This window comes from Amblyomma maculatum, chromosome 7 (assembly GCF_055883805.1).
Source record: "Amblyomma maculatum isolate TAMU_Amacu chromosome 7, ASM5588380v1, whole genome shotgun sequence".
NCBI classification, from domain to species: domain Eukaryota; kingdom Metazoa; phylum Arthropoda; class Arachnida; order Ixodida; family Ixodidae; genus Amblyomma; species Amblyomma maculatum.
Window position 1 is genome coordinate 116,306,548 of NC_139350.1, and position 24,645 is coordinate 116,331,192.

A 24,645-nucleotide genomic window follows, 5' to 3' on the forward strand; every position below is an offset into this window, starting at 1 on the left:
GCGAAAATCATTCAATGTGATTTCACGATAGGGTTTGCAGGCAGCCAGACTGTCATTATTGTGCGAATAACGTCATATGACTGTCCTCGTTTCTGCATGTCGCTCTTGCTTTCATACATCCAACCCACTACAAAGAAGGAGGTTCCCTACAACCTGTCATGCGTTGCAGTCACAAGAAAACGTGAAACGTAGCTGTGTTCACTTTGTGCCGAATTCATGCACGGCATACGGCTTGGACTAGAGAAGATGTACACTTTTCCTGTACGATGACATGGCATGGTAAAGAAGTGTGTGCTGCACCAAAAATCTCACTTTCGAAGTTCTGCAAGCGGCCGACATCAACGTACTGCATTAAGAAATCTTGATTTTTGGACATTGTTTTTTAGGATATAGTCCCAGACGAAATCAAAGAAATCAAATGCGTATTCTGGGACTTGAATAAAAACAGAAACCTTGGTTCCTGGTCCGGGGATGGATGTGAGTACCGTGGACACATGAAAGGATACCACATCTGCAACTGCACGCACTTAACAAGCTTCGCTGCGCTTTTCGTGAGTACAGCAAACTTATATCACCCTTTACACGTGTGAATTCCTCACTGCTGCCCAATAACTTCCGAAGGCAGTATGATACATGAGCGGAGAGAAAGTCAAATAGTTAGGTATCGGAAGAGTCAACTGTAAGTTGAAATGTGATCAATGAAATAGCTTCACAACACACAGCAGGAAGATTGAAACAGTATACCTCCTAGAACACTGCAGAGTTCTACATGTGAGTTTGCCCTAATTAAGAAGGCTGCAAGTAAGCAACACCAAAACACCCTGTTGCGTACTAACTTTACAATCTCCATTACTTTCAGAAAGGCGAAAGGCATGGTGGTAGTTCGCATGACTCCATTTTAAGCTATCTGACGATAATCGGACTTTCCATCTCTTCAAGTGGTCTGCTCATGGTCGTTTTCACCTACCTTTTTTCCAAGTAAGTAGGCTCATCGCCGCTTTATAAACAGCATGTTACTATGTTTTGTGTGTACTAAACCTTTACCAACAATGGGGCACGTAATTGAGGAATCGATTTCTCGAAAATAATTTTTTGAAACATTTTTCTTTTTAAGAAGAGTTCTAGAAATATACAGCAATATAAAAGCTTTTCGGTATTTTGAGCGCACGAGTACACGCTTAGCTTTCTTTTTGTTGGACGGTTTGTTGAAATACTGGGAATGGTAGCTTGTAGATTTCTTCAGAATATTATTTATTTTTTCAATATTACGCAGGTCGGTTTAAAAGTTTTCGAGAAGCGCACAGTCGATACCGTATATATAGAACTTCTATATATATATATATATATATATATATATATATATATATATATATATATATATTAGCATACCCTTTAAAATTCCTTACAAAAGTATAGGAGCGGCGTTCGCCTTTGGGACCTCCCATCAGAGTAAGTTTAATTACCCAAATGAGCGCTGTGCCCCTAGAAAGGTCGCTTCTCGTTATTATGCCCTACGATCACTTTTCGCGCGCGGAACAGGGCTGGCTGCACAGCCTTGGTCACATTCTGGCATCGTTAACGCTGTAAAGCTGCGAGTCTAATTCAAACTGGTGTTCGGTGTGCCATGCTTGTTTTTAACATGACACTACTACCAAGCGGGGAAGACAAAATTACATGCGTTGGTGGTCGCGTAGCGAAACCGTGCTTCCTGGCTGTCGCGGGGCTTGCATTCTTGGCTGCTGAAGGAGAAGAAGAAATCACTTGTACTGCATTTGAGTTGATTGTTACGTTTATAGTGTGCCAGTAACTACGACTTCTTAATATCATTAGTGGCATTTCCCAATGCACAGTTCGTAATAGCTTTGGTGCCTACTCCAAATGAAAAGGCACTTTTACAAAGCGCTGCAAGATTTCATACTCGACACCCCAGTCTGTCTGTGTGAAATTATTAAAGCGCGCGTGCACCACGGAGTGGCAAGCAGATATGCGCCCCGCTTCCAATGCCTGACTCGAAGGGACGCTCAGCGCGCATGGGTTCCTGCGTGCACCATGCGAGAAGTTATAGAAGTATGCCGGCTGGACGCATATCGTAGTAGGAAGCGAGCCACTAGCTAGGCTACACCGTATATACGACCTAGCTTACAGGGAAGACAATCTGTTGTTATAATTTGTATATCAAGGTTTCATATATCGAATTGTTTCGCGGTTCACTTGAAGTTTGATATATTCGAGATCGATTGTATAACTAAGCTGTACACAAACACACCGCGGGTTAAGAGACGGTGAAAATAAAAACTAACTGCGCAGCTTGAAAAGTCCCGTCCTCTGATGGCTCATGGGAAAAAGACAGCTTTTGTCCGTAAAAATAATATTATGCTTATTTCTTAAACATTTATCTCACCAGACGCAATTTCCCTCCTATGGATAGTATTAGGTAGCCGTGAAAAACCGTTCACTTGTTGACTGAAGCAAGGTCTTATAATGTGAACAAAATTCCAGTCCTCCTAAAACGAGATCAGTCAATTGCCTCATGCCTGACTGTTCTTTCACTGTGTGCTTGATTAATTTTACTACTTCACTTGGAGAGCGACATTTGAAAGTGATTTAAAATAAACCAGGCACCATGCAATGATTTTTCGTTATTCTTTCAAAAAGATGTTCATTGAAATTTAAAAGTTTTTACCTTGCAAAATTTCAGCGCCAAAAGCACATATGGCAGAATCACTGATACATTGTGGGGTAGTGTACGCTCTTCAAAATGATCACAGTGCAGTATGCAATACCCTATTTCGAACTTTCAAAGTATATTCCACTGTAATTGTACTGAGAAGGAACAATAATTTAAGAACTAAAAATCGCAGAACACGCTAATGCCTAGCAAGAGCCTATTTCCTGCTAGGTGTATGTAAATATGTTTCATAGAATATTAAAGCAATCTTGTTCTCGTACATACATACATACATACATACATACATACATACATACATACATACATACATACATACATACATACATACATACATACATACATACATACGTACGCGCGTGCGTACATACATACATGCATGCATACATACATACATACATACATACATACATACATACATACATACATACATACATACATACATACATACATACATACATACATACATGCATACATACATACATACATACATACATACATACATACATACATACATACATACATACATACATACATACATACATACATACATACATACATACATACATACATACATACATACATACATACATACATACATACATACATACATACATACATACATACATACATACATACATACATACATACATACATACATACATACATACATACATACATACATACATACATACATACATACATACATACATACATACATACATACATACATACATACATACATACATACATACATACATACATACATACATACATACATACATACATACATACATACATACATACATGCTGTAAGGTGGGGGTTTATTGAGATACTCAGAGTGGGCAGATCAGAGACAGCGAACACGTTCAGGTCCAACACGTGTAGCGATCACGATGCCACTGACATAAGCATTCCCCGTCCACTTCTTCCTCTTCACTATTACCTGCGGGACGAAGAGGAGCCATCCTGAAGACTTAAGGCGTGAGCAAAACTGCAGGGTCATAATAGGGTTGAGGAGTTGGACGTGAACAATCTCGCGTCCGCGCCGGCATAGATCATAAGACGGCGTAAGAGGTTCCACCACATGATTAACCGGAGAGGTGTGCTCCAGAACACTGTATGGGCCTTGGTATTTGACAAGAAATTTCGAAGACAGTTCAAGAGCATTGGAAAGTATCCACTGCCACACAAGAGCACCAGACAAGAAGTCCGGTGTCGAGTGTTGGTTGTCATGGTTGGATTTATAGCGGTGCTGGGTGAGGGACGTGAATGCGCGGGCAATTTTTCGACAGTCTGCCGCATGCTGGGCGGCTTGAGACGTAGGAGTATACTCGGGATGTGCTAGGAGTATGGTGTCGATTGTAGCAGAGGGGTGATAGCCGTAGAGGAGAAAAAAAGGAGAGAAGACAATAGTGGACTGCGTTGCGGTATTGTAAGCGTAAGTGACATACGGAAGGACGAGGTCTCAATTTGAAAGGTTCGAGGAGAAGTGTACGTACAGAGCATCTCCTTAAGGGTACGATTGAAATGCTCAGTGAGGCCATTAGCCTGGGGATGATAGGTGGAGGTGGTTCCATAAATAATGTTGCGCTTGGTGAGCAAGGCTTTCACAACGTCACTCAAAAAAACGCGTCCTCTGTCGCTGTGCAGCTCTCGAGGTGCGCCGTGGCGAGGAACAAATCGCTGCAAAATGAAAGACGCTACCTCTGACGCTGTGGCAGATAGAAGGGCGGCGAAATGTTTTCAAATTCAGCTGCAGTCCGGCATGAGATAGGCAGGTCAAAACGTACTTCAGACGGTAGAGGTGCGCGTCAAATACAGGTGAAAAAACGAAAATGTTGTCGAGGTAGCACAGGCACGTCTTCCACTTTAGGCCACGCAAAATGATGTCAAAATCCGCTCAAATATTGCCGAAGCATTACAAAGGCATAGCTGTAAATTCGTACAAGGCGTCGGCAGTTACAAAGGCAGTGTTGGGGCGATCAGCCGCTTCTATGCGCAATTTCCAGTACCCGAAACGTAAATCCAGCGAAAAAAAGAGCTCAGCGCCTTGCAAACAATTGAGAGCGTTGTCGATGCGCTGTAGAGGGTAGACGCCCCTTCGCGTAATCGTATTAGGCGGCGATAATCGACACAGAGGCGGATAGAACCATCTTGCTTTTTTACGAGGACAACAGGGGACGCCCAAGGGCTACCGGAGGGCTCAATCACGCCATTCTGAATCATTAGGTCGACTTGCTCTTCAATAGCCTGGCCTTCGGTTGCAGACACACGATAAGGGCGCTGTCGCAGTGATGCGTGGGTGCCGGTGTCGATGCGATGAGTGACTGTAGACGTTTGACCTAAAGAACTTTGATGAGAGTCGAAGGAGGAGCGAAAGTGATTTACTAGGTTCAAAAGCTGAGTGCACTACGCTGGAGGAAGATCGGCGTCGATGGAACGGAGGAACAGGTCTGTAGAGGGGGAGGCTGGTGCAGGTGAAGGGGGGCTGAGCGCAGTCACCGCAGAGTGTGGCGCATCGCCAGGTACCTCAGAGATCAGAAAAGATGCGATTGGCTGGATACTGCCGAGGCATTCACCATGGCGCAAAGCATTAGGGGAGTTAAATGGGTTAGAGACCCATAACATGGAAAGGCCAGCGGAAATAGCGAGCACAGCGTAGGGCAATGGAAGGCACTTGCGGCGCAGGAGAGTATGGGCTGGTGTGAAGAGAACGGTGTCATCGCTAACAGAGGCACAAGCGACGCGAACAAGCACAGAAGAGCAGGGAGGAAGGTCGATATCTTCGGCGACGAGGTCTTTAGCACAGGCATTTGGTGGATCAGCATCTGGCGAGGCATCCGGCAAAGTCGAGAACCCCACTTCAGCTCGAGCACAATCGATAATAGCAGCGTGACACGACAGGAAACCGAAGCCTAAAATTACAGCGTGTGAGCAACTTGGCAGCACGACGAACTCAATCGTATAAAGGCAATTCTGGAGAACTACTCGAGCGGTGCATGCTGCTAAAGGCTTGATATGCTGAGCGGTGGGCGTTCGCAACGAAAGCCCCGAGATTGGCGTCTTCACTTTCTTTAAAGAGCTACATATTTTTGCGTCCATAACCGCAATCGCAGCACGAGTGTCAATTAGAGCCATGACAGCAACGCCCTCGATGAAAACTTCAATAAGGTTTGCCGGCGACAGATGAGGACTTGGGAAGTTTGACGGGGTCGTAGTTCTCGCCTCAGGAACTGCGGCTTCTAGTTTTCCTGAAGTTAAGCGTTCTGTCGACATCGCATCGGAGAGATAGACCGGCGTCGCGGCGACGGTGAACGGCGGTCGGACATGGCTGAACGGTCTGGGCTCTCGATTGTTTGCAAGGCGCCGACCTCTTTTGTTCCCTAGACTTACGTTCCGGGTACTGGCAAGTTCCCCTGGAAGCGGCTGATCGCCCCAAAACTGCCTTTGTAACTCCCGACGGCTTGTACGAATTTACAGTTATGCCGTGTGGCCTTTGTAATGCTCCGGCAACATTTGAGCGGATGATGCACACCATTTTGCGTGGCCTAAAGTAGAAGACGTGCCTCTGCTACCTCGACGACATTGTCGTCTTTTCTCTTGACTTTGACACACACCTCTACCGTCTGAAGCACGTTTTCACCTACCTATCTGATGCCAGACTGCAGCTGAATTTTAAAAAAAATGTCGTTTTGCTGCCCGCCAGCTCACCATTCTCGGCCACGTTGTCTCCAAAGAAGGTGTATCTCCAGATCCTGCCAAACTTCGTGCCGTAGCAGCCTTCCATCAAAGATCTACGTAGCTTCCTCGGGCTGTGCTCTTTCTTTCGCCGCTTTATTAGAAATTTTGCTTCAATTGGTGCTCTCTTGACAGACCTTCTGTCCGGCAGTTCCGACCTTTCGTCGTGGTCGCCAACGTGCGACGATGCCTTCAATGCTTTACGCCGCATCCTCACGGTACCGCCTGTCCTACGTCACTTCGACCCCACAGCGCCTACTGAAGTCCACACGGACGCCAGTGGCATTGGTCTCGGCGCTGTGCTCGCTCAGCGCAAATCAGGTTATACTGAATACGTGGTCGCCTATGCTAGCCGTACACTCACGATGGCTGAATCCAATTACTCTGTCACTGAAAAAGAGTGCTTAGCAATTATTTGGGCGCTTACTAAATTGCTCCCTTACCTCTATGGTCGCCCTTTTGACGTAGTGACGGACCATCATGCGCTTTGCTGGCTTTCCTCACTGAAAGAACCGTCCGGCAGACTGGCAAGATGCGCTCTTCGCCTTCAGGAATATGATGTCCGTGTTGTTTACCACTCCGGCCGCAAGCATCACGACGCCGACGCACTTTCCCGCTGCCCCCTTACAGCTGAGGTCGCAAGCTTTTCCTCTTCCGACGATTCCCCGCCATCACTTCACATCAATGACATGCCGTCAGCGCAACGGCAAGATCCTTGGGTACATTCTCTCCTCAATTTTATCTCCAATCCTACAGCTGCTTCTCCATCACGTGCTCTCCGCCGCCATGCTTCCCACTTCGCAATTCGTGATAACCTCCTTTACCGCCGCAACTACTGTGCAGAAGGCCGCAAATGGTTGCTAGTTATTCCCCGGCAGCTGCGTTCGCAAATCTGCGACTTTTTCCACTATGACCCACAGTGCGGTCACGCGGGCGTCCTCAACACCTACACTCGTCTCCGGCTGCGTTACTACTGGCGGGGCATGTACACCTTCGTACTCAAGTACGTTCGCTCATGCCTCACCTATCAAGCCATCTCCTCAACGCTCTGCTGGAGAGTTGCTGCCGTTACCCAGCCCACGAAGCCCTTTCGACCGCGTCGGCATTGATTTGTACAGGCCGCTTCCCTACACTGCAGCCGGCAACCGCTGGGCTATCGTAACCGTTGATCATCTGACGAGGTACGCAGAAACCGCCGCACTTCCATCTGCCACAGCGTCAGAAGTAGCTTCCTTCATTTTGCAGCGATTTGTTCTTCGCCACGGCGCACCTCGAGAGCTGCTCAGCGACAGAGGACGCGCTTTCTTGAGTGACGTTGTGAAAGCCTTGCTCACCAAGTGCAACATTATTCGTAGCACCACCTCCGCCAATCATCCTCAGACTAATGGCCTCACTGAGCGTTTCAATCGTACCCTTGGCGACATGCTCTCTATGTACGTCTCCTCCAACCACTCAAATTGGGACCTCGTCCTTCCGTATGTCACTTACGCTTACAATACCGCAACGCAGTCTACTACTGGCTTCTCTCCTTTTTTACTCCTCTACGGTCGTCACCCTCTGCTACAATCGACACCATACTCCCGTATCAGCCAGACATATCAGAGTATACTCCTGCGTCTCAAGCAGCCCAGCATGCGGAAGACTGTCGAAAAATTGCCCGCGCATTCACGGCTAACACCCAGTACCGCCATAATTCCAACCATGACAACCAACACTCGACACCGGACTTCTCGTCTGGCGCACTTGTGTGGCTGTGGATACCTTCCAATGCACCTGGACTCTTCAAAATGTCTTGCTAAATACCATGGCCCATACCAAGTTCTGGAGCGCACCTCCCCGGTTAATTATGTGGTGAAACCTCTTACGCCGTCTCATGATCTACGCCGGCGCGGACGAGAGATTGTTCACGTCCAGCGCCTCAAACCCTATTATGACCCTGCCGTATTGCTCACGCCGTAAGTCGCCAGGATGTCTCCTCTTCGTCCCGGTGGTAATTGTGAAGAGGAAGTAGTGCACGAGAAACATTCCAGGCAGTGGCATCGTGATCGCTGCTCGTGTAGCACCTGACTGTGTTAGCTGCTGACCTGCCCAGTCCTGCTGATCGAGTCCTGCTGATCTGATGAATAAACCCCCATCTTACATACATACATACATACATACATACATACATACATACATACATACATACATACATACATACATACATACATACATACATACATACATACATACATACATACATACATACATACATACATACATACATACATACATACATACATACATACATACATACATACATACATACATACATAGATACATACATGTGTGTACGTGTATTTACATAGATAATTTCGCAAATTCAGCGCCCTAACACAGTTCATCGTGGTGCGTTTATGTACTTTTGTATCAATTCCTAAGGCACTGGTTGCGCTCATATTTGTCAAGAGCCTGCGAGAGAACTCACCAGAATGCATGACGAACCATTAAACCGTAGCGTGCGGAAGTCTGACACAGGCAACTTGGGCCACGTCTCTGCCTCTATTTCTTTCAGTAGTTACAACTATCGCGACGAACAAGGCATTCGTACTGGTCGCAGATATGCTATTATGTTATATTAAGGCATAGCTTACACAGTTTGTTCGGTTGAAAAGCCGTCAGTGCAGTTGGAGTTGTAGTCGGCATCGCAAGTCGGCAACATGGGGGAGGGGGACTGCATAAAAAAATCGTATCATGGTAATTTGCGTGAAGTCATTGATGATCAGTTCTTCTGTGATAGCCGATAGCGAGTCAAGAAATTATTGCAATTGATTGCCTTATTGATCAACTATTGAAAAGAAAAAGAGAAAAGGGGGCTCAGAGGTGTCAAAATGCTCTGAATGAAAAGTCAGTGCTTGATGAGGTCATTAAGAAATTTAATGTGCGTAAAGTTTTTATAAATAATTGAAATATTTGAAGAAAAAATAATAAATGTGTCGAGGATCAGCCCTGGCGCAGAAACAATGTTTGTTCTCTGTACAAATGAATTTCACCCTTTATATAATTTGAGTGCCTAGTAGAAGATAAACACCTCACAACAATTTATATAAAACAAACTACCAATCAAATGCTGGAGTTGGTCGGTCTGTGCCTGCAAACGTACGCCGTACAAATGCAACCGTCAATATTTGTTGCGCCCTTGCAGAGATATTTAAGCGGTATCAAGATCGCCATTCTTGAGTATCGATGTACGTCGGGAAAGTAAAAAGAACTCGTTTACGTCTCGAATTTTAATGCTGTACTTTTACAGGTAAGCAAAGTGGTGTTTAAAAGTTATTGCGTTACTCTGAGAGCTAAAATAGTTCACAATAACTTTGTTTTTCAGTGTAGTCTCCATGGATTTTAATTCAGGAAGCCCAATGCTGCAGCCATTTTGTGTGCGCATGAATAGAGCAGATGAAGTGACGTGTTGCGCTGGCTTTCGTGAGCAGCCGTCTTCTTTAAAAACTTATTTCGGGTGTTAGACTGTTGCATGTACTGCGGAGCAAATCCCAGCGCGTTATGATTGTTTTCTGAGCAATGGGCATCTTCCTTGCTTCTAATTCTATGCACTCTCACTTCAGCGCGAGCACAATCCGTGATGGTCCAAAGTATCGCTTCGTTTTAAGGGGATAGCTCGGGTGCTGTGGGGAAAGCAGTACGTTGAATCCGAGAAAAGGGTTCAGTTTGGATAGTTGACTCATGTGAACAACGAAAGAGCCAAATGTGTTCTTTTCTGTCCCGCCCTCATCTTTCAGCGCTGTTGCATCTTTACTGTACGTTGAGATCAGAGCTCGGTGCGTGCCCTTGAAGCTCGATGGTAGTTTCAACAGGCTTGTTTGCTTGGTCTCACTTGTCGGTGATCCGATTTCCATAGGCGTGAAATGGGTGAAGTGCAGTTAACAGACAGGGTCTTCTGTGTAAACTTGTAACTAAAGGCCGATTCACTCGAGGGACCTTCAGTCGTGCACTGCGCATCACGTGTTTACATGTCACTGCAAATTAGTTTGCGATCCGATGCCTTCATGGATACTCGGTTGACCAAAAAATCAGTCGATGCACTGGATGAACCAAACTCCATTAGCATCGCCAGGAACAGGAAAAGGAAGGTGATGAAATCTGTTCTCGCGAACCACAGGCTTACCGACACCCTCTGTGCAACTTCCCCCTCTTCACTCCTATTCCAAACAATCAATTAACTTAGGGCACCAGAGAAAACGAAATCTCCTTCCATTGTCCTACGACTGCAGTCGCAAGCTCTGCGCCTACGGCGAAGGAGTTCATTTCATGAAGGAATGGGTTGATTGCCACAGCTAGCACGAGGTTTCGCAGCCCGCCGCTAAAACCCGCTGGAGAAAGTGCATTTGACATTCCTCGCTTGACGGGACCGCTGGTCGACAGCGTGCTTTACAGTAGAGACGTGCGAGCAATACGAGGCCTGAGGATCGACTATCCCTGGATAACTCGACCAGATAACTCTTCCTAACTCGAAGCTTTATATTTTGCTGGTCCGGTAGCTTCGGCATCCTCATATACGCTCGTCTATCGCTGCCTGCCATCTACTATTGAGTGCATTATTTTTCGGACACTGAAACATGATAGTTTGGAATAAACAAGGACCAGAGCGAAAGTTTAAAAACTCCGAGAAAAAAAATTAGAGAAGCACTTAGGCTCTGTCCTAATGTTTGAATTTTTATGGGGTCTAACGTCCCAAAGCGACTCAAGCTATAAGATAGGCCTTAGTAGATGGCTCGAAAATTCAGATATGGGTATGACCCGGTAGCGGGCTGTGGTGTTCTTCAGTTGGATATGCGCATGCACGTTAGCACACAGAGGACAGATACCGCTTTGTGTGAGATACTACAAGGCATGCATATTTTTCCGCGCTGCGAGTGCCCACGTCGAACAAGCATTCCTTGCGTGGTCCAGTTGGTAGCGTCTCTGGATCATCTCAGGTTGTCAGTTGGAATGCCGAGTAAGCGCAAAGTTTTTTGCGTTGTGCTTGAGCTAACCTTTTTTCTTTGCAGACATATATAATATAGACATGCGGTGACCTTTAATTCGTATTCCATACGGGATGTTTTAATTTCATTACAAATATGACGTCACCGAGTGCGCTATTTGAAAGTCTCGGAGTAATGTGGCTGCGACATCAATACGCTCTCAACCAAACAGAAATTTTTGCGAGGATGGCCAGATTACGACGAGACAACGTCGAGTGTTCTGCTGAACGCGAGCTTTAAAATGTCGGCCTCTTAGCTCAGCTTCGTTTCCAGTGGGATCAATTACGCGGGCTTCGCGATTGCATCAGGGTGGCATAAAACATGACCAGCCATGATTATAAAAAGAATGCAAAGATGTAATGGCATGAAGCATTTGCCCGGGAGTAAGAGGGCGGCTCCAGAAAGTGCAACAGCTTGCCGATGCCCAGTGTATGCACCTAAAGCTACATTTTCTTTGGTGTACTGCAACGTTACTAGATATAGACAGTTGGAAAACTGTGCTGGTGCGTCGCGCTGCGAAGTGGGACCAAACAATCGCCGATCTGACGTGGGTTGATGGCAAAGCGACCGCATCGCCCCTCTCCCCCGCTCGGTAGATGGGTGAGGAGGAAATTTTAAAGTACTGCTAACCCTTTTCTTTCAGCAAAGCAACGGAAAAGAAAAATGTGTTCGCGTTTTAAGCAGATTTTGCGCTCATGTGAAAGCCGCCACGTCTACTGGCGAGTCTAAAGCAAGGAGGCTGCAGACATGGCTCAAGCGGGTTGTCTGCTACCTGCCTCTTGAGATGCGTGTGCAAACGCTGTGGCGTTTCATGCATACAAAGATGTGTTTAAAAACGCAAACGCCATTTTATTTTCTGTTGGAGTGCTGAAAGAAGAGGGTTAGTAGTATTTTAAAAATTCCGCCTTCATTCATTCATTCATTCATTCATTCATTCATAAACCTTTATTCATGAGGATGACCTGAGGCCTGGAGGGGAAGGGCGTGGGTTAGGTGAGGTTGAGGGCTCCAGACTCCGACATGAAATCTAGCCTGTGTATTAGCTCAATCCCTCACCCATCTACCGCAGCAGGGGAGAGGGGCGCTGCGGTCAGTTTGCGATCGACTCACGCTAGATCGGCGAACGTTTCCGCCCACTTCGCACCGTGAAGTTTTCCAACTGTCATAACTAAGAACGTTGGTCTACTGGCAGCAGGAAAGCAATGAGAAGCGCTTCAGTAACCCTGTTTTACCTATCATTTTTATATCCACGCACTCCCTCCCCACAGTGCAGAGTAGGGAACCGATTTTTTCTTCCGGGTAACCTCCCTGCCTTTCCTGCTTCTCCTCCTCTGTTGATGGAGTTAAGGAGTGGCTATGGTGACAAAATTTCGATTTTATTAATAGCAAAATTACCTCAACGACTCTGACTGCGCATATAGGGTTTTCCACAAAGGGCTGCCGACCAATTGCTACATCTTTACAGCCTAATTCTCGGCCCCATAGCAGCCTGGCATTGATTTGCTGTAAACTGCTAATAACAACTCGATTTTAATTTAAATACAATGCAATGACTGCTCGTGCGCTCAGGTTTATGTGCAAGATGAAGGATTTAGTGAGGTGACTGAAGTTATTCCAAGGAGCCACACAGTTAATAGTGCATCTCTGGCACAGGCCAACACGCAAATATCCTCGGCGTGCGAGCATTCGGAAACAATTCTCAATGCAGTAGCTTGTTGCTGAAACAGAAATAGAGAGAGAAAATGAAGTCCATGGTCCTGCTTTTTTTTGGCCAGCTTTCCTTTCCTGGACACGTTTCTGTCAGCAATGTAATTTTTGTCCTCTTGCAGCGCACTTTCTTTGAGCGCATGCCGGTGAAACCTACATGGAATCGGAATGGGCGCTTACATTATACATTTTGAGGAACTCTCGCTCTTCAAAAAAATAGTGCCAAACGCCTTTCCTTATCAGTTCGTGCAGTGGTACTTTTCAGCCAAAGGAACTCTGATAATAGTTGGCGTCTATTACTGTTGTGCTCATCAACGCGACATACTACACCGTCGGCTTCTGGACTGGCGCCTGCTCGTCGCGAGCGCAGCTGCGGGGCGTGCACTTGAGGGCCGGAGCGCGGTGCGTGACTTTTCGTTCATTTCCCGTGACCCTGGATCGCGGATCGCCTGGCTGGCGCGGATTTCAAGTCGCCGACGCAACCCCGCCCGCAAGACGACTCCGGATGTCCCGCGTCGGCAAGGCCAGCAGCACTATTCGAACCGCAGATCATCCACGGTGTGTGGAGGTGTGTGTTTGTGTGTGTGTGCGCGCGCTGGGCTCTTGTGTAAAGGAGCCGCGGAGGCCAGGAAGCTGATTCCCACGGGACTCGGGCTGTCCGGCAAGGACGTACGTGACCACGGCAGCGGATTTGAACTCTGGAATGTGCACGCGTGATGTTGTGCGTACGGGATGACGGGAGAAAGGAGGAACTGTGCTGGAGCCTATTGGCCCCGCCCAGAGAGTTTACTGCGTCCCTATTGGCGCAATGATAGGGACTGTGTTTAGGGAGTCTATTTAACGAGCTGTCAAGGGCAATTTCAAAAAAGAGGAGAGACCAGTTACAATAAAGATGTTGTAAACCTGGTTCGTCTACGGGTAGTACTCCAAGGTGCCCAGCAGGTGCAACTCAACAGACCGCCGGTCAGCGCAACCGAGCACGGCGGGTGAGAGGAGAACCGTTTCGAACGCCAGCAGCTGAAGAGACCGTCGCCCTCTGGACGAGCACGGCGGGTGACAGCGTGGAGAGCGGCTTCGAAACATAACTGGCGCAGTCGGCCGGATCTGCTGTGGCTGAACTGGAGTCTACGGGAACGACGACGGCGACACTACGAGCCTCGTCAACGACGACGCCTGACCGTGACAACCGATTGGAAAGCCAATTCGTGAAGACGCTCCCAGCTTCTTGAATCCGGCGCAAGGGGACCCACCCCAAGGGACACCAGCGGCAGTCAGGCGAGTACCCCTTTGACATCTGCGGGCGCATGCTATGTCAAAGCCCTGGGTTTTGAGGAGCGATCGCGCTAAGGAAGGAGGAAAAATGGCAGAGGGGGATCAGAGTGAAGAGTTGGCAGCCGCCGGCAATGCAGGCGAAGATGAGGTAGACTCCACACTGGAGGCTACGTCAGAGCAGTTGGCACTACTGCAATTGCAACTAAAAATTGTAGAGGCCCAGAAAGAGAATCAAAAATTGATTCTAGAAACAGAGCGATTGCGCTATGGACAGAGCGTGGAGCTTAGCGATAGCGGCAGCACCGTCGCGGCGAATGCTGGAACAGATGAAGATAGAAGGCTAAAATACGCGAGCCTATTGAAAGGCGTCCTGGCACCAATGCCGAATCAAGAGCAATTAGTGCCTGGATGGTTTGAGGAGGTGGAGGCGACTTTATGCTCGTACGACGTCCCGACCGAGTGGTGGGCCGGACTGGTTTTACCGAGGCTGAGCGAAAGGGCGCGAGGGCTCCTCGTACGGTTATCAGCAGACGAGAGGAAAAACTTCGCGTCTTTGAAAGACAAAATTCTTCGCGGACTGCGACTGTCAGCCGCGGAATACAAGAGATTATTCTCGTCAAGCAGCAAAGAGGCAGGAGAAACCTGGGAACAGTTCTCCGTACGACTAGAGAATTATCTCGACTACTACCTAGACAGCTGTAAAGTGCGCACCATTGAGGAGTTCAAACAGCTGGCGGTGACAGACCGAATGAAGGAATGCTTAAGCGCCGATGCAAGAGCACACGTTGCCTTGAGTGAGAAAGAAGGTTTTCTCAAACCTAGTGACCTCGTAGAGCTCGCAGAGAACTTCGAAGAGAGTCGGAGGTGTAGGTCAGCAGTAGGACTAGCTGCGTCCGCAACGGCAAACCACCATGCCGACAAGCGAACCGCTACATCATCTCAATTGGGAGGCAGCACGGCTGAGAGGCGTCCCGGGCGACAGTGCTATAAATGTCACGAGAGAGGCCACTTTGCAAGGGAATGCCCGAGAAAAGAAACTGTCTCAACAAAAAAATGGAAGTAGCAGTCGCAGAGGCGAAAGACAGGTTGTTGCTCGAGTGGAAATTCCAGTTAGCGAGGAGATGGCGACAGGGAGTGACAGGCGACAGAACGAGGCAGGCGACAAACGTATTGTCACAATAGAGAGCACGGGTCAGCAGCTCAGAGCTTTGGTTGATTCGGGTGCCGATGTAACTGTCCTTCGTAAGTCACTTTGCCGCGAGTATGAAGGCGCGGGGTCAACACTGAAGCTGAGAGGAGCGTTTGGGAGTGAGGTAGTCGCCGAGCTGGCTTACGTGCCATTAAAGGCAACGGAGGGTGCTCCCGTAGTGTCGTTCAACCCGTCCGAACGAGGAGTGCTGTGTGCGCTTACCGATGAGCTAGTCGCAGGCCTAGATGCACTGATTACGCCAGATGACTACAATGAGCTTCTCGGGGAGAGAGCAATAACACAAGCAGATGAGTTAGTAGCTCTGGAATCAGATAGATGAACCAGACGGGCCAGATACGGGACACGCTGATGCTGTGGCGTGCGTCGTCGAGGCGGAGCCTGCTGCCAGCCAAACCGAAACGAACCAGACAGCAAGGCAGCTGTTCCGGAACGCTCAGCTTGCCGATGAATCGCTAAACGAAGCATGGGCTCAGGCTAAAGAAGGCTCGCATGGCATGCTTATACGGGACGAGCTGCTGTTCCATCGAGAGCCAGTTGCTGGACACGAGTGTTGTCAATTGGTACTACCTTCGGAACGGCGCGCGGAGGTTTTAAGGTTGGCGCATGATTCAGCGTGGGCAGGGCACCTGGGCGAACGTAAAACGCTTCAGAGAATAAAGGGGTCGTTTTACTGGCCAGGCTTGGCCAGAGATGTCAAGCAACACTGTCGTACGTGCCATTCATGCCAGGTAAAGGCCCCTGCGCGCACTCTCGATCGTGTGCCGATCACACCCCTCTCTAGACCAGACAGCCCGTTTCAAGTCATCAACGTTGATTGCATAGGGCCAATTGAACCACCGTCTGCGCGAGGGCACCGTTACGCGTTGTGCGTTGTTGATGTTAACACTCGGTGGCCAGAGGTCGTATGCTTGCGCGCGCTGACAGCAAAGGCTACGTGCGAGGCGTTGCTACAGATCTTTGCACGCATGGGTATACCGGAAACGGTGTGCTGTGATCAAGGCACAAATTTCACGGCTCAGTTAACTAGAGAGATGCTGTCCAGGCTTGGAACATGCCCAAGGTTCTCCACGCCCGACCACCCGCAGAGCAATGGACTGGTTGAGCGCTGGAACGGTACTTTCAAATCCATGTTATTCCGTATTGTGGAGGAGCACGGCAGGGATTGGGACAAATTTGTTCCATTTCTGCTGTGGGCATACAGAGAGGTACCTAACGAAACGACGGGCCGCTCTCCGTTTGAGCTGATGTACGGGAGGGTGCCAGTGGGGCCTCTTTCCATCTTGCAGAAGTCGTGGAGTGGGGACTGGTCCGTCCCGGACTCTCTAACAATCCCAGCTGAGGAATATCTTTCGGAGCTGCGCAAACGGTTAGCTGAGGCACATGCAACAGCTGAAAGTAATTGCACCGATGCTCAGAGAAAGTATGCGAATCGCTACAATCTCCGCGCGACGGATAAATAGTTCGCGGAAGGGGACGAAGTGTTGTGGTTGGAGAAGGAAGGCCAAGGCAAATTGATGGGAAAGTGGATAGGACCGGTCAAAGTTGTACAAAGGTTGCGGCCCTACAGTTACCTAATCGAGTTGGAAGGCGGCACACGTCGGGCTGTGCACGCCAACAAACTCCGAGCTTACCACGCACGCGTTAATGTTGTAGGCACAGTTTTCGAAGGGGACAGTGACTTCGGCGACGTGCCCACATTCCCAACACCGTCTGACGAAGGAAGTAGCGTGTCGGGCGAAGCTTTGAGCCACCTTACCCAATCGCAACGGGAGGAGCTGACCGCGGTGCTCGCTAAGCACGGACAAGTGTTTGGTAGTAAACCGGGCAAGTGCACCGCTGGCATGCACAGAATAAGGCTGAAGGCAGGATCTGAAGTGGTAGCCGGACATGCGTACAAGGTACCAATGGTGTTTCGGAAGGAAGTGGAAAGGCAGATTAACGAACTGTGTGAGTGGGGTCTGATTTTTCCGGTAGAGAGCGCCCATGCCCATCCCATAGTTTGTGTATCTAAGAAGGACGGCGGCATAAGGCTCTGCTGCGACTATCGCAGGCTCAACAGCGTTACGGAACCGGACGCATTCCCCATGAGCATACCTTCGGAGCTTTTGTTTCTGGTGGCAAAGGCGCGTTACATCACCCTCATTGACATGCTGAGGGGATATTGGCAAATACCTTTAGATGAGCAGTCTCAAGCATTGACGGCGTTCGTAACGCCGGTCGGGCAATACGCTTGGAAAGTGATGCCTTTCGGGCTTCGGAACGCTAGCTCCACGTTCCAGCGAATCATTAACGAGGTATTAGCACCACACAGAGAGTATTCCTGCGCTTACATTGATGATCTCGCCATATTTTCCGAGACGTGGGAGGATCATCTGAGGCACATCGACAATGTTCTAAGTTCCGTAGCAGCTGCGGGATTCACTGTGAATGCAGCTAAATGCCGATTCGCAAGAGGGGAGGTAGAGTTTCTTGGTCACATAGTAGGATCGGGTAAGCAAAGCGTGAATCCTGCAAAGGTCAGCGCTATCCAGGAGATTCCCCCGCCACAGACGAAGCGGCAGCTGAGGAGTTTTCTCGGGTTGGCAAACTACTATAGACAGTATGTCCCTGACTACTCGCGTATTGTTCTCCCGTTGACTAACCTGACGAAGAGGAGGACCCCTCATCGGCTACCTTGGGACAGCGAGGCACAGAATGCGTTCGAGAGCATTAAAGAGTGTTTAGGGCGCGCGACATCGCTGTATGCACCAGATCCTAGTAAGGAGTTTATACTATCCACCGATGCCTCCGACTACGCCGTAGGAGCATGTCTCGCACAGTGCGACGAGGAGGGGAACGAACGCCCGATCGCATTTCTAAGCAAGAAGCTCAGTCCGACCCAGACTCGGTGGGCCACAATCGAGAAGGAAGCCTACGCGATCATATGCGCACTGAGTAAGCTCGAGGCTTGGCTATTTGGTGCACAGGTGCGTGTGGTAACGGACCACAACCCCCTTAAGTACCTTACGCTTACCAGCCCGCATAGTGCCAAACTAACTCGCTGGGCTCTCGCTCTCCAAAGGTTCAATCTTACGATCGAACATAAAAGGGGCACGCAAAATGCCAACGCCGATGCTATGTCAAGGCTGGTGGCGGTCAACTAAATGGAGCTTAGCGCATCGAGGGAAAGGTAAATGGCCTAGGAATATTTTGGGCTTTGTCATTGAGTGTGGGCGCGGATGGCGGGGGTATTGAACCTGACGCCAGCCGCGTCGCGTTGTTCGCTTGTGTGTTGTGTGTGGCTGCATTATAAAGACTTATGCAGCACACTTGGTGGGGAGGTGTTGTGCTCATCAACGCGACGTACTACACCGTCGGCTTCTGGACTGGCGCCTGCTCGTCGCGAGCGCAGCTGCGGGGCGTGCACTTGAGGGCCGGAGCGTGGTGCGTGACTTTTCGTTCATTTCCCGTGACCCTGGATTGCGGATCGCCTGGCTGGCGCGGATTTCAAGTCGCCGACGCAACCCCGCCCGCAAGACGACTCCGGATGTCCCGCGTCGGCAAGGCCAGCAGCACTATTCGAACCGCAGATCATCCACGGTGTGTGGAGGTGTGTGTTTGTGTGTGTGTGCGCGCGCTGGGCTCTTGTGTAAAGGAGCCGCGGAGGCCAGGAAGCTGATTCCCACGGGACTCGGGCTGTCCGGCAAGGACGTACGTGACCACGGCAGCGGATTTGAACTCTGGAATGTGCACGCGTGATGTTGTGCGTACGGGATGACGGGAGAAAGGAGGAACTGTGCTGGAGCCTATTGGCCCCGCCCAGAGAGTTTACTGCGTCCCTATTGGCGCAATGATAGGGACTGTGTTTAGGGAGTCTATTTAACGAGCTGTCAAGGGCAATTTCAAAAAAGAGGAGAGACCAGTTACAATAAAGATGTTGTAAACCTGGTTCGTCTACGGGTAGTACTCCAAGGTGCCCAGCAGGTGCAACTCAACAGACCGCCGGTCAGCGCAACCGAGCACGGCGGGTGAGAGGAGAACCGTTTCGAACGCCAGCAGCTGAAGAGACCGTCGCCCTCTGGACGAGCACGGCGGGTGACAGCGTGGAGAGCGGCTTCGAAACATAACTATTACTCATAGCTCGCCTGAAGAAAGGCCCACGTTTTCGCAAAAACAGAGCTGTTAACATGGTCTATCTGAAACTGCTTTCAGTGTCATAACGTTATCTTATGGTTTCAGAAAGTGGCGCAAGGGCAGGAGCCACCAGGTCTTGGCCAACCTGTCCCTGTCTCAGCTGGCAGCCTTTGTGTCTTTCATGGTGTTGAGAGCGACTCCCAAGCGCGGCATCAGCCCCACGTCGTGCTTGTGCATGGCAGCGGCGCTGCACTACTTCCTGCTGGTCTCGTTCGCCTGGACCTTCGTGGAGGCCATCCTGCAGTACCTGCACTTCGTGCGTGTCCTGGATGCCCACGTGCCACAACTTGTGCTCAAGGCCGTCTTGGGAGCTTGGGGTCAGTGCGCAACCCTTTCCAGAGAGTACTGATTTTAGAAAACGAAATGCGATCTCTCAACGTTCGTGAGAGTAGCCTGCTCGTTCAGATTTATTGCTGCTTTAAAAAAAAACGAAGCACGAAACAATTTAAATGTCCTCAGCAGGACTATTATGTCTGAATGTTCTGCCGCTGATGAGAAAATGGCGTGTTCATGTCACCGTTTTGTTTTGTTTCCTTTCTATGCTCATGGTGAAAATCTCGGGTCGACGAGGTTTGTCCGCGAGATGTGTCAGCGAGATTCCGCCAGTGACAGCTACCGCGCCTTTTCTTTCCTGTAAGCGAATTACAGAATGCCTATGAATACTGATACTTTGAACGGAACACTGGTTGTGTTCGACAAGGGGCGCGTGAGTGTACCGTGTGCAGCAGCAAAGCTCGGGCTTTCGCATTTCTCAACTGCAGATTCTGCAGTGCTCTCGAAACTTTTCTTTAGTACGCTGCAGACGTTAGCCTACATATTTTTGTGACGTGCGATCATTGCTTGGAAAATCAATTAAATATGGAAGCTGCTGCTAAGAAACTAGCTAAAGGCAGTTTTGTTCCCTTATAATTTTCTATTTTTAGAAAATAATTAGGTGTTTAGGGATCAGTAAAGTGATTATGAAATCAGCGAGCAGTCATGTTGCGGAAATCGCGCTGAACAAAAATTTTCTCAGTTGTAATGTAGCGACTGAGCAGTTTGATTTTGAAATTTTCACCTCATTTATCGGGCACTGTGTTCTCAGGTACTGTCCGTGTGAGTAACCTGTGCATGTTAAAAAAATTGGTTAGCGAGTGGGTTGCGACAGTGTTTTGTTTCCTATCTTCATTTTCTGTTGATAATTTCAGTGTAGGCATCTCTCTTCATTCTTAGCAAACGCCTAAATTCTTTTCACTGACGTTACGAAGCTTGCCCGTGATAATAGTGCATGTGTAATCAGATCTTCATTATGTGATCCTGTTGACAGTTCGGCCATTTTTCTTTGAGTGCATCCTAGCGGTTAGTTTCAACAATGGTTCTTTCATGGCTCACTATAATTTTGTGTATATTGCATCTTGATGATGTGTAAACCATGTTCAGGAAAATGCTAGGCTTTTCGCATGCTTGTTGAAAACAACGAAAATATTATTAAAGGATGAATATCCAGAATATTGCTTGAAGCACATGCGATTGGTGATGGATTCATTCCTAATAAATTATGTAAGAAAATGAGACAAACTATTTCTTGGTGATTGGGCGTTCTGAGTGCTCTACTTGGTGCTTTCCTCATATCTGTTTAATGGTCTCATCGTAGCACTTTGGTGATGGTGACTCAATTATGTTTCCACTGGAATAAATGTTCTTTTGTAGCAGATATGAAGTAAAATGTTGTGAAACGCACTCACTGATTTTGCGTTGGCCGAAAAACAAGACTGCTTTAAGATATTCACCTCAAAAGCTCTGCTCTAACTTTCATTTTTACTCCAGGCATCCCGATGTTACTCATCTTGTGCGTCCTCATAGTCAATCCAACGCAGTACTACAAAAGAAATGACATGTAAGTATCGGAGCCACTAAGAAATAAAAGCAGTTCTATTAGTGACTAGTGGGTTTTGTTAATGCTTGTCACAATGTTGACTGCGATTTGGAATTGTCGACGGGATGTGAACAGCAGCTAAACAGAGATGGTCGACTGTAGCGGCCAGGGGCAGTGCTCAGCGGCATCTTATTGGTTTCACTTGAGGATTGCTTAAGTCTGTACTAAATCACCTTAGATATCTCTGCCGCCATGTGGTGGTTTCTTCTTCACTTTCTTGCACGTTGACGCTATTGCCAAAGCGGCAGACAACTATTTAAACGTATTCATGAGGCCATGTCACAATCTACACAGTGGTGATGGATTATCGCTTTGCAGCCCTGGAGGTGTGGCCGCTTTGGCTACTTCTCCTTTGCAAGTGCAGTATTTTATACAAACCAGCATCACCTGCGCATCCTAATCATAATTTATGTAGCTAGTCCGCTGATAGAAAAGACAAATGCTTACGGACAGAGTTTTCTACTGAGGCAATTACTTGGCGTGTGACGCAATGGGGAATCATTTTGTACTTTAGTACTCTTTTTTGATATAGCTAATATTGTTGGCTCCTGCAATAAAGAGCGCTCAACGCCGTGCCATATCACACATACCAGCTTTTGTTCAGGCACCTAGCAAAATCAGAGTGAAAGCAGTGTAGGCCTTTCCCTGGCCAAAAAGTCTCCTTCACTACTTGGCATTTGCCGCGCGTAAAGTTCTTAATGCGAATGCAGAAACTGTACGTAAAGCACAAGAAAAGTATTTTCATAAAGTGGGCTCCTTATTGCTTTCTCATTTCTGCCGCGCCCTGTTACAAATTTCACAGTTTATATTACTTATATTTATTGCAGCTGTGTCAGTGAAGACCGGCTAGCGTGCATGCTTCCTTACGTCGCTGAGAAGCTCGTGCTACAGCTTTCAAGTGCTTATTAAATGTCACGTAGACGTGTAGCGCCAGTAAGGCCCATGGTCCTATGTGGATGCCTTTGAACGTTATTCGCCGCATTGCCTCTGTATATTTCTGCACTCTTTCCGCTTCTTATGTACAGACCTTGCATGTTTATTATTTGTCATCGCATGAGAAAGAACAGCAACGCTTCGGTGTTTAAAAAAGCGTTTCCGCTGACGCTGGAGAGAAGGAAAAGCATAAAAGAAGATATCTCGTTTGCCTGCATGAAGGTCAAAGTTCAAACACTAGCAAAAATATGGCTTTGAATTATTATCTCTGACGTGCGCATCATCATTGTCAAAAGTGTTAGCTAAAGTTGTATCCGTCTTCCTATCCTCAAGGCTGAGTACTTGCAGGAAACCTGGTTTTAAATATTTCTCCAATACATGCGTACCAACATTGTCAACGTTATCAGACAAAATTATTTTTTTCTTCCTTAGAATGTTAGGAGTCTGGCAGCTTAGGAGTTGTATACTCATCTGCACCACGGCGGAAGCAGCCGCAGCGATAATTAGAGCGGCAGTAAAAAGAGGGATCAAACGTTCCGCTGGTAACGAACAGGGAAGCAAAGAAGCAAAAAAAGAAACATTTGAAGTGATGAGAACTGGGAACACAGATGGGAGGTCATGTAACTGCAGATTTCTTGAAGTATTATGGACCGGTTAATATAGGAAACTGATCAATCTGTGTATACAATCCCTCGTCACCTGGAGAGCTGAGGAATCGCAGGATAATGGTAATATTTATTCTTAAATTTATTGAAACGTCCTGAAAGACTTCATAAGGTACAGACCAATCAGTTTACTACGCTATTCAGTTACTACTATTCAGTTTACTACGCTATTCACAGCTTTTCTTGAGAAAGCGCTCACAGACCTGAATTGAGAACAGTTAGGGGTAAGTGTTGCGAAGATTGAATAAGGGCAGAGATAAGAAAATGAAAACTGGTGAGCCTAAAAACTAAAAATTATACTAAGGCATTGTTCGACGGCATCAGAAGGGAAGTATAGTTTACGATAGTTAGCGAGCCGCGAGAAATTGCAAGAGAATAACTGGGGACCATGAAACATATACGATGAATAAATTCTGAATAGTAACAATTTTTAAATATTCCCAGATCATCAATTGGAGCTCCCTCGAGATGACGTTTATAGCAACTTTATCTTTTCAGTGTTTACATGCGTGGCAGAACTTAGAGACTAACAAAATAATATAGCTAAAGCTGAGAACAACGCAGAGAGCTATGGAGGAAAAAAAATTAGAGGCGCACCATTAACATACAGAAAGGGTGCATAGTGGACCAGGGAACAAATTCAGAAACTAAAAATAAAGAAATGGACATTGGTACGACATGTAATATGAAGGTACGATAACTTTAAGATAAACAGACTCTATTCCAAGGGAAGGGAAGTGTAGCAGGAAGGGGCAGAAACTTAGGGGAACGGGTGATCGAGACTGGGATGCATGGCGGTATCAAGTGGATGGAGCTGCCACACGACCGGGATAATTATAGGAATATGACGGCGGCCTTTACTCACAGTTAGTCTAATATTGGTGATGATAAATGAAGGATTCGGCTAAGTAGTGGGGGTTTTTCATATGTATTCTTTGTTTTGTTTGTCTTTAAAATTCGAGCGCCATTAAAAGACGTTTACGGCTTCTTCTTCCACAGCTGCTGGATGGAAAAAGAGGCCCTGCTTTACAGCTTCCTCATTCCCGTGGGACTCATTCTGGCATTGAACGTAATCGTCTTCTGCATGGTCATTTTCGGCATCTATTGCAGACGTCAAAAAGGGTTGCGTAGCACACAGAGCAAGGTGGCTTTGGCTAAGGCGCAACTACGGGCCACTGTCTGTATTGTCTTCCTCTTGGGTAAGGAAAGCGACCCCTGAAGGTTTCTTGCCTCTATTTTCAGAAAAAATAAATTCATAGACAAATAAATATCGTCGCTGGGACGATTTCAGTAGCAGAAACATGTCGCGTATAGTAGAACA

At 47.6% G+C, this 24,645-nt stretch overlaps 1 pseudogene across 1 annotated transcript in view; it reads left to right on the plus strand.

Annotated features, from left to right (window-relative positions):
• The window catches only part of LOC146184505 (uncharacterized), a 217,826-nt pseudogene that overhangs the window by 190,977 nt on the left and 2,204 nt on the right, over positions 1–24,645 (plus strand). The window contains exons 19-23 of the transcript XR_014708872.1: positions 387–551; positions 860–978; positions 19,857–20,128; positions 21,618–21,687; positions 24,324–24,523. The product of XR_014708872.1 is annotated as an uncharacterized LOC146184505 (transcript). The remainder of the gene's footprint in view (positions 1–386; positions 552–859; positions 979–19,856; positions 20,129–21,617; positions 21,688–24,323; positions 24,524–24,645) is intronic.